An 11,265-nucleotide genomic window follows, 5' to 3' on the forward strand; every position below is an offset into this window, starting at 1 on the left:
GTTTAACCAGCATCACAGTTATGCTATACGGTATCATATTAAATTTATCCAGCGCCACAATAAAGGTATCCAGGACTATTATAAAGCTCTCCAGCACCGTAAACCGTTGTATGCTGGTATTAAACTGTACCATAGAAGCACTAAGGTAATATGTAATACTGAACTTACCTATAGTTATACTAAACAATAATAAGTTATTAAACCATACTTAACAATACTAAGATAGTATAAACCATTCTATAATGATTGTTTACTATAATGGTATAAAACCTAACTATAGTTATTTTTTTATTATTATTAACACAACGGCCGTTTCCCACCAAGGCAGGGTGGCCCGAAAAAGAAAAACTTTCACTATCATTCACTCCATCACTGTCTTGCCAGAGGGATGCTTTACACTACAGTTATAAAACTGCAACATTAACACCCCTCCTTCAGAGTGCAGACACTGTACTTCCCATCTCCAGGACTCAAGTCCGGCCTGACTGTTTCCCTGAATCCTTTCAGTTGCAGGGAGAATGTCGGCACTCAGTTTCAGGGAGAGTTTCAGGACACAGTTCCAGGGAGAATGTCAGCACACAGTTCCAAGGATAGTGTCAGCACTCAGTTCAAGGGAGTGTCAGCACTCAGTGGCAGGGAGAGTGTCAGCACTCAGTGGCAGGGAGAGTGTCAGCACTCAGTGGCAGGGAGAGTGTCAGCACTCAGTGGCAGGGAGAGTGTCAGCACTCAGTGGCAGGGAGAGGGTCGTTTCTGTATTCTAAGTAGTGAATATTTGTCCAGCTTTGTAAACTCAACTCTATTCTGGGATTATATGAACTTTGTTTCTAATTGTGTGTGACTACACAGTGATTTATGTGGTGTGTGTTTGACTGTATGGTATCTACACACACATGAACTGTGTGGACTATGTGGTGTGTGTTTGACTGTATGGTATCTACACACACATGAACTGTGTGGACTATGTGGTGTGTGTTTGACTGTATGGTATCTACACACACATGAACTGTGTGGACTATGTGGTGTGTGTTTGACTGTATGGTATCTACACACACATGAACTGTGTGGACTATGTGGTGTGTGTTTGACTGTATGGTATCTACACACACATGAACTGTGTGGACTATGTGGTGTGTGTTTGACTGTATGGTATCTACACACACATGAACTGTGTGGACTATGTGGTGTGTGTTTGACTGTATGGTATCTACACACACATGAACTGTGTGGACTATGTGGTGTGTGTTTGACTGTATGGTATCTACACACACATGAACTGTGTGGACTATGTGGTGTGTGTTTGACTGTATGGTATCTACACACACATGAACTGTGTGGACTATGTGGTGTGTGTTTGACTGTATGGTATCTACACACACATGAACTGTGTGGACTATGTGGTGTGTGTTTGACTGTATGGTATCTACACACACATGAACTGTGTGGACTATGTGGTGTGTGTTTGACTGTATGGTATCTACACACACATGAACTGTGTGGACTATGTGGTGTGTGTTTGACTGTATGGTATCTACACACACATGAACTGTGTGGACTATGTGGTGTGTGTTTGACTGTATGGTATCTACACACACATGAACTGTGTGGACTATGTGGTGTGTGTTTGACTGTATGGTATCTACACACACATGAACTGTGTGGACTATGTGGTGTGTGTTTGACTGTATGGTATCTACACACACATGAACTGTGTGGACTATGTGGTGTGTGTTTGACTGTATGGTATCTACACACACATGAACTGTGTGGACTATGTGGTGTGTGTTTGACTGTATGGTATCTACACACACATGAACTGTGTGGACTATGGGTAGTGTGATAGTGAGTGTCAGTCTTGAGGATTTTGTGTGATGTACATTGTATATAATTATTCCAGCGTTGGACTTAATTTGATTATCGTACATTTCCTATATAGGTTGATAGACTTATGATCATTAATTATGATCATCATTTATCTACAATTTGATAATTTCTGTTTCAGAATAAAAATATTTTCCAACATGTCTTCAATAAGGTACATATTACAATTTATGATTTACTAGATCTATAAATTGCTTTAATACAGCTGTTGTGCTCATAGTTACTTCAAGTCCGCCGGAAAATCAACTTTAAAATTCCTATAGCTACTGAACCCATTAAAACCGGTGTAGTACTGAACCCATTTAAAACCGGTGTAACTACTGAACCCATTTAAAACCGGTGTAGGTGCTGAACCCATTTAAAACCGGTGTAGCTACTGAACCCATTTAAAACCGGTGTAGTGCTGAACCCATTTAAAACCGGTGAAGCTACTGAACCCATTTAAAACCGGTGTAGTACTGAACCCATTTAAAACTGATGTAGCTACTGAACCCATTTAAAACTGGTGTAGCTACTGAACCCATTTAAAACTGGTGTAGCTACTGAACCCATTTAAAACCGGTGTAGCTACTGAACCCATTTAAAACTGGTGTAGCTACTGAACCCATTTAAAACTGGTGTAGCTACTGAACCCATTTAAAACTGGAGTAGCTACTGAACCCATTTAAAACTGCTATAGCTACTGACCCCATTTAAAACTGGTGTAGCTAGTGAACCCATTTAAAACTGCTGTTCCTAGTGAACCCTCTTACAAATGCTGTAGCTACTGAACCCAAACCATACCACGGCGGGATTTGAGCCCGCGGTCAGAGTCTCAAAACTCCAGACCGTCGCGTTAGCCACTGGACCAGCTAGCCACAATAAGATTCGTCCAACTAGGTATATACCTAGTTGGACGAATCTTATTGTGGCTAGCTGGTCCAGTGGCTAACGCGACGGTCTGGAGTTTTGAGACTCTCTGACCGCGGGTTCAAATCCCGCCGTGGTATGGTTTGTTTGCAATCGTGTCATTACGATTTCGTGAGTCATACTGAACCCATTTAAAACTGCTGTAGCTACTGAACCCATTTAAAACTGCTGTAGCTACTGAACCCTCTTAAAACTGCTGTAGCTACTGAACCCATTTAAAACTGCTGTAGCTACTGAACCCATTTAAAACTGCTGTAGCTACTGAACCCATTTAAAACTGCTATAGCTACTGAACCCATTTAAAACTGCTGTAGCTACTGAACCCATTTAAAACTGCTGTAGCTACTGAACCCATTTAAAACTGCTGTAGCTACTGAACCCATTTAAAACTGCTATAGCTACTGAACCCATTTAAAACTGCTGTAGCTACTGAACCCATTTAAAACTGCTATAGCTACTGAACCCATTTAAAACTGCTGTAGCTACTGAACCCATTTAAAACTGCTGTAGCTACTGAACCCATTTAAAACTGCTGTAGCTACTGAACCCATTTAAAACTGCTGTAGCTACTGAACCCATTTAAAACTGCTGTAGCTACTGAACCCATTTAAAACTGCTGTAGCTACTGAACCCATTTAAAACTGCTGTAGCTACTGAACCCATTTAAAACTGCTGTTGCTACTGAACCCATTTAAAACTGCTGTTGCTACTGAACCCACTTAAAACTGCTGTAGCTACTGAACCCATTTTAAACTGCTGTAGCTACTGAACCCATTTAAAACTGCTGTAGCTACTGAACCCATTTAAAACTGCTATAGTTACTGAAGCCATTTAAAACTGCTATAGCTACTGAAGCCATTTAAAACTGCTGTAGCTACTGAACCTATTGAAAACTGCTGTAGCTACTGAACCCAGTGAAAACTGCTGTAGCTACTGAACTATAGCCTGAACCCATTTAAAGCTGCTGTAGCTACTGAACCCATTTAAAACTGCTGTAGCTACTGAACCCATTTAAAACTGCTGTAGCTACTGAACCCATTTAAAACTGCTGTAGCTACTGAACCCATTTAAAACTGCTGTAGCTACTGAACCCATTTAAAACTGCTGTAGCTACTGAACCCATTTAAAACTGCTGTAGCTACTGAACCCATTTAAAACTGCTGTAGCTACTGAACCCATTTAAAACTGCTGTAGCTACTGAACCCATTTAAAACTGCTGTAGCTACTGAACCCATTTAAAACTGTCGTAAGTACTGAAGTATTGTTGCTGCAGTAAAATGATACCTGAGTTTTAGTGGCATCTCTAGATTCACATCACACTGTGTAAGTCTTGCTGTTGTCCCAGCCTTTGTTTATGGTACAGTTAGCAACTGCTGGACAAAGTTTTGTCCCAGTTTGGACAAAGTTTTGTCCCAGCCTTTGTTTCTGGTACAGTTAACAACTGCTGGACAAAGTGTTCGATAGAACTGTAAAATATTGTTTAAGTAAAATAAAATATTAGTGTTTGTCTATTGCCTGTTGATTATACCAAGCAATGAATATGTCAGAGTTGTGACTGACACAGTGATGAAAAAGATAAAATATAATTAATGACGAACTGGCAAACATTGAATAAATAACAGAAGCGAATTGTTCCCAAAGACATTATATTTATTGCCAGAGTTGCAAATGTACAGCAGAACAATATATAAGTGAATAAAAACAGCAGTATCAGAAATATTAACCAGGTTCCATGATGGGCTGATGAAATACTTTTTGTCAATAAATCGACACTACCATAATGGTCGACTTTATCAACGAGGAGATTTTTATTTCTGTGTGTGGGTGTTGTTTATTTGTTATTTGTTTTAATAATGTATTGGGAAACATGGATGCCATTGTGGGAGACACTGTTGTGGAAGATGTTGTAGGGAAGTATAACAAGAACACCAGTACATTACAGAACACCAGTACATTAACACAGAACACCAGTACATCAACACAGAACACAGTGAACACAGAACAGTACATTAACACAGAACACCAGTACATCAACATACTAAAATGGAACTGTAACATGAAAGAAGAGTAAAGTAACAAGCAAAAACAGGACAGTGACGTACAAAAAAATACAGTAAGAGACAGCAGTAAGCAAAGACAGAATGGTAACATGTAAGGATAGTTACTTAAACAAATAGTCACACACGATCAGTAGTTTAAGTAAAATGGAAGAGTCTTGTTTGTTTTATCCAATACAAGTTTCTCTCAACAGTCACTTATTTACATCATCACAACTCTTAATAACACTATATTGAAAATACTTTATAACAACATTCTTCACTTTGTTGACTCAGAATTAATGCTCAAGAATTTCTTTATTTAAGTTTTATTCCCTGTGCAATATAATTTTATTTTAAGAAAAGTAAGAGAAAATGCAGATATGCGAGTGAACATGAGTGAGTGACATTTGTGAACATGAGTGTGGGAGTGACATGTGTGAACATGAGTGTGTGAGTGACAGAGTTGGGACAGTAACATACTTTAAGTGTGCCAGGGAATTTCTGTTTACGTAGAAGTTAGAGAGGGATGAGAGGAGTATATGTGTTGTGATTATTGTGTGTGTGTGTGTGTGTGTGTGTGTGTGTGTGTGTGTGTGTGTGTGTGTGTGTGTGTGTGTGTGTGTGTGTGTGTGTGTGTGTGTGTGTGTGTGTGTGTGTGTGTGTGTGTGTGTGTGTGTGTGTGTGTGTGTGTGTGTGTGTGTGTGTGTGTGTGTGTGTGTGTGTACATAATTGTCAGTGTGAGTGTATATAAATAATGAAATGTAATAAAATGAAAGGCATCTATCTTGGTGGGTGTAATTAAAGGACGCAGTTTTCTGTGTGTCACCTCCTGTAATTCCACCCACCTGGACAGTCTCGGCAGTAGACCAGCTAGACAAGACCAAGTTACCATCCAACAAGGTCACTGGGGAGGGGCCAACAACCGCTGACCTCGTGGAAGTGGGGAACCGCTGACCTGGGAAAAACAGGGAGTTCGTCTGAGAGGACACAGGTTGGCTTCTGGAGACAAGGAACTAGGGAAAGCACTAAAAAAACAATAAACTTGAAGAGGAGAATGTGATATCAGGGAGCCCACAGATGGAGACCTGGAAACATGATCCAGAAGAAGGTAACCAGATAGATGGCAAGAGATAGAGTGGGAAGGAGAGACTACCTGAGGGAACTACTACTACTACTACTACTACTAATAATAATAATAATAATAATAGTATTATTTTTCATAAAGGCATAACAGAGCAATCTGGACGTCAAGAAGCAAGTTTTTTTTTTTAGTCTCAGGTTGGTTGAGGCAAACTCATGACACAGCTTCACAAGTAGATATAAAAGGGTCCAAGAAATAGAAGGCAAGGCCCACAATTAGGTGAGTACACACACACACACACACACACACACACACACACACACACACACACACACACACACACACACACACACACACACACACACAATTAGTAGTATTATCATTACTATTATCATTACCCTGCAACCACAATTAGGAGAGTACACACACACATAACACACGTAACATACACACACACATACACCTAACACACACACACATACACCTAACACACACACGCATACATACACCTAACACACACACGCATACATACACCTAACATACACACGCATACACCTAACATACACACACACACACACATACACCTAACATACACACACACACACACATATATATATATATATATATATATATATATACACCTGACACACAAGCACACACATATATATTTATCCACCTGTCACATATTTATATATATATATATATATATATATATATATATATATATATATATATATATATATATATATATATATATATATATATACACCTGACACACATACACACACATATATAAACCTGACACATTGACAGGATGTGGGAGATGATGGAAGGAACTTCGCATCACAATACAGACATAAAACGCAGATGGTAAATTATATATTGAGATGTGTCTAGCTACTGTGACTAAAGTGATTCCTGACCTTTAGGCAAGTAACCTTTAAAACTACAATAGGTGATAAACCTGAACTGTGATTGACATGACTTGATAAATTAGACACCTGTGCAACTCTTGGGTATCTTTAATTATTGGGTATCTAATTTATCAACGTTTCGGTTCTCTGAACCATTCATTGACAAGGCTTTTGTCAACAGATCGAGACTTTCGGTCATCTGTCCGAGAACTTCCTCTGGCTTACCAGCTCTTCCCTTTAAAAAAATTATAATTAGTTTATTGTAACTGTCTATTATTTGTACTACTACTATTGCTACTACTACTACTACTATCATTACTAATACTATTGCTACTACTACTACTACTATCATTACTACTACTATAATTTTTATTACTACTACTACTATTTTCATTAATACTGCTCCTTTATCATTACTACTACTACTACTACTATCAATACTAGTGCTGCTATTATCATTGCTACGACTACTATGATAATTACTACTACTGCTGTAATCATTACTACTGCTGCTATTGTCACTACTACTATTATTATCATTACTACTACTACTATTATCATTACTACTACTACTACTTTTATCATTACTACTACTATTATTAACATTACCATTACTACTATCATTATTACTATTACTATTATCATTACTACTGTTACTATAATCATTACTACTACTGCTACTACTATCATTACTAGTGCTACTATTATCATTACTACTGCTACTAATATCATTACTACTACTACTACTAATATCATTACTACTATTATCATTACTGCTACTACTGTTATTACTACTACTACTATTATCATTATTACTACTACTATTACCATTGCTACTGCTACTATAATCATTACTACTACTATTATCATTACTACTACTTTTTCTACTATCATTACTACTGCAACTATTATCATTACTACTACTATCATTACTACTGCTACTATTATCATTACTACTACTACTACATTACTACTACTGCTATTATCATTACTACTACTACTATTATCATTACTACTACTACTATTATCATTACTACTACTACTATTATCATTACTACTACTACTATTATCATTACTACTACTACTATTATCATTACTACTACTACTATTATCATTACTACTACTACTACTATCATTACTACTACTATCATTACTACTACTATTATCATTACTACTACTACTATCATTACTACTACTATTACCATTACTGCTACTACAAATATCAATACTACGACTACTATTATCATTACTACTACTGCTATTATCATTACTACTACTGCTATTATCATTACTACTATTACCACTATCATTACTACTACAATTATGATTACTACTACTACTATTGTCATTACTACTACTACTATTATCATTACTACTACTACTATTATCATTACTACTACTGTTATCATTACTACTACTACTATTGTCATTACTACTACTACTATTAACATTACTACTACTACTATTATCATTACTACTACTACTATTATCATTACTACTACTGTTATCATTACTACTACTACTATTGTCATTACTACTACTACTATTAACATTACTACTACTACTAATGTTATCAATCTGTCTGGTAATATTCACCAGGAATCACATTTTTTCCCAACAATTTCTATATAAAAATTCTCTCCAAATCTTGCACTCACATTCATCATGTTTAGTTAATTGTTTTGTAGAGGAAACTGTCATAACTGGTAACACCTTACTGACAGTCACTGAGGTGTTACATAACTGGTAACACCTTACTGACAGTCACTGAGGTGTTACATAACTGGTAACACCTTACTGACAGTCACTGAGGTGTTACACAACTGGTGACACCTTACTGACAGTCACTGAGGTGTTACATAACTGGTAACACCTTACTGACAGTCAATGAGGTGTTACACAACTGGTGACACCTTACTGACAGTCACTGAGGTGTTACATAACTGGTAACACCTTATTGACAAGCACTCAGAAGTTACATTTACAATAATGGTTATCTGAGAATCATTATACTTTTGTTTACTGGCTAAACTTAATCGTCTTTATTTCGTACAGTTTCTATGATAATTAACTTCATGTAATTACTTATTCGATAGTAATGTTTTGTGTTGCTGACTATTATAGACTTTACAGACTATTACTGGCGTAATAGCGCACAAAATGCGTGCTAAAGGAATAACAGGAAAAGTCGGTCGATGGATCTATAATTTCCTCACTAACAGAACACAGAGAGTAGTAGTCAACAGAGTAAAGTCCGAGGCAGGCACGGTGAAAAGCTCTGTTCCACAAGGCACAGTACTCGCTCCCATCTTGTTCCTCATCCTCATATCCGACATAGACAAGGATGTCAGCCACAGCACCGTGTCTTCCTTTGCAGATGACACCCGAATCTGCATGACAGTGTCTTCCATTGCAGACACTGCAAGGCTCCAGGCGGACATCAACCAAATCTTTCAGTGGGCTGCAGAAAACAATATGAAGTTCAACGATGAGAAATTTCAATTACTCAGATATGGTAAACACGAGGAAATTAAATCTTCATCAGAGTACAAAACAAATTCTGGCCACAAAATAGAGCGAAACACCAACGTCAAAGACCTGGGAGTGATCATGTCGGAGGATCTCACCTTCAAGGACCATAACATTGTATCAATCGCATCTGCTAGAAAAATGACAGGATGGATAATGAGAACCTTCAAAACGAGGGATGCCAAGCCCATGATGACACTCTTCAGGTCACTTGTTCTATCTAGGCTGGAATATTGCTGCACACTAACAGCACCTTTCAAGGCAGGCGAAATTGCTGACCTAGAAAATGTACAGAGAACCTTCACGGCGCGCATAACGGAGATAAAACACCTCAATTACTGGGAGCGCTTGAGGTTCCTAAACCTGTATTCCCTGGAACGCAGGAGGGAGAGATACATGATTATATACACCTGGAAAATCCTAGAGGGACTAGTACCGAACTTGCACACGAAAATCACTCACTACGAAAGCAAAAGACTTGGCAGACGATGCACCATCCCCCCAATGAAAAGCAGGGGTGTCACTAGCACGTTAAGAGACCATACAATAAGTGTCAGGGGCCCGAGACTGTTCAACTGCCTCCCAGCACACATAAGGGGGATTACCAACAGACCCCTGGCAGTCTTCAAGCTGGCACTGGACAAGCACCTAAAGTCAGTTCCTGATCAGCCGGGCTGTGGCTCGTACGTTGGTTTGCGTGCAGCCAGCAGCAACAGCCTGGTTGATCAGGCTTTGATCCACCAGGAGGCCTGGTCACAGACCGGGCCGCGGGGGCGTTGACCCCCGGAACTCTCTCCAGGTAAACTCCAGGTTACATTTCATGTATAGGTTGTTAGACTTATGATCATTAATTATGATCATCAGTTATCTACAGTTTGATCATTTCTGTTTGAGAATGAAAATATTTTCCAATATGTCTTCAATAAGGTGCCACCATGTAACAATTTATGCTTTACTAGATCCATAAATGGCGCTAAAACAGCTCTTGTGCTCATAGTTACTTCAAGTCTGCGAGAAAGTCATATTTAAAACTGCTGTAGCTACTGAACCCATTTAAAAGTGCAGTAGCTACTGAACCCATTTAAAAGTGCAGTAGCTACTGAACCCATTTAAAACTACTGTAGCTACTGAACCCATTTAAAACAGCTGTAGCTACTGAACCCATTTAAAACTGCTGTAGCTACTGAACCCATTTAAAGTGCAGTAGCTACTGAGCCCATTTAAAAGTGCAGTAGCTACTGAACCCATTTAAAACTGCTGTAGCTACTGAACCCATTTAAAGTGCAGTAGCTACTGAGCCCATTTAAAAGTGCAGTAGCTACTGAACCCATTTAAAACTGCTGTAGCTACTGAACCCATTTAAAAGTGCAGTAGCTACTGAACCCATTTAAAAGTGCAGTAGCTACTGAACCCATTTAAAACTGCTGTAGCTACTGAACCCATTTAAAACTGCTGTAGCTACTGAACCCATTTAAAACTGCTGTAGCTACTGAACCCATTTAAAGTGCAGTAGCTACTGAGCCCATTTAAAAGTGCAGTAGCTACTGAACCCATTTAAAACTGCTGTAGCTACTGAACCCATTTAAAACTGCTGTAGCTACTGAACCTGACTGTGCCTGACAGTGACTTCAGGAGCAGCGTACGTTATGTGCTTGGCAAGTATTGAGCAGGACCTGGGTCGTTGTCCTTATTCTTTCAGCCAGTCACTGAGACCAACCTTAGTACTGAGACCAGCCTTAGTACTGAGACCAGCCTTCCATCAAAATTGGGGTTAATTAAGAATTTATCCGTCTTGGTATATTGTTTGAATCCCCCTTTGAGATCAGATGATATAATTCATGGGAATGTAACATATCTAATTTTACTTTTGTTTTTAACAAGAAAACATCCATAATGAAAGAGGGTAAACTGATAC

The sequence above is a fragment of the Cherax quadricarinatus genome, unplaced genomic scaffold (assembly GCF_038502225.1).
Source record: "Cherax quadricarinatus isolate ZL_2023a unplaced genomic scaffold, ASM3850222v1 Contig832, whole genome shotgun sequence".
Lineage (NCBI taxonomy): Eukaryota > Metazoa > Arthropoda > Malacostraca > Decapoda > Parastacidae > Cherax > Cherax quadricarinatus.